This window comes from Poecilia latipinna, unplaced genomic scaffold (assembly GCF_001443285.1).
Source record: "Poecilia latipinna isolate Pla-1442-1.1 unplaced genomic scaffold, P_latipinna-1.0 Scaffold1360, whole genome shotgun sequence".
Classification (NCBI taxonomy): domain Eukaryota; kingdom Metazoa; phylum Chordata; class Actinopteri; order Cyprinodontiformes; family Poeciliidae; genus Poecilia; species Poecilia latipinna.
The window spans coordinates 173,469-173,910 of NW_015113976.1; positions in this window are offsets into that span (position 1 = coordinate 173,469).

A 442-nucleotide genomic window follows, 5' to 3' on the forward strand; every position below is an offset into this window, starting at 1 on the left:
GATTCTACAAAGTAGTTAGATTAATACACATGCCAACCACACTAACTAGAGTAACACCACTATTAAGTGTTACTTTCCAGTTTCTCACAAGTATTGCTTGTTCTCCATTTAGAGCTGAGCTCATTTACTGGTCACATAGACAAGGTGTTGCTGTTAGCTCAGATACGGAGCTCTGCAAAGCCACACACTATTTATTTGTTCTGTACGTGTCTGACTTTGTTCCTCTACGCATCATAATGCAAAGTTTTGTGGCTGTTTCTTTAAAAACTCTTGTTCTTTGTGAAACTCCGCCTTCAGTAAGTCATTACATCAGCGCTCCTCCATTAACCCTTTAACAACATTTTTACCAGCGTTGCACTGAGAAGCAGCTCATATAATGAGCTCAGCAGATGCTCATTTCCACCAGATGTTTGCTAATTGCTGCTGGCTAGTCTGAAGGAGC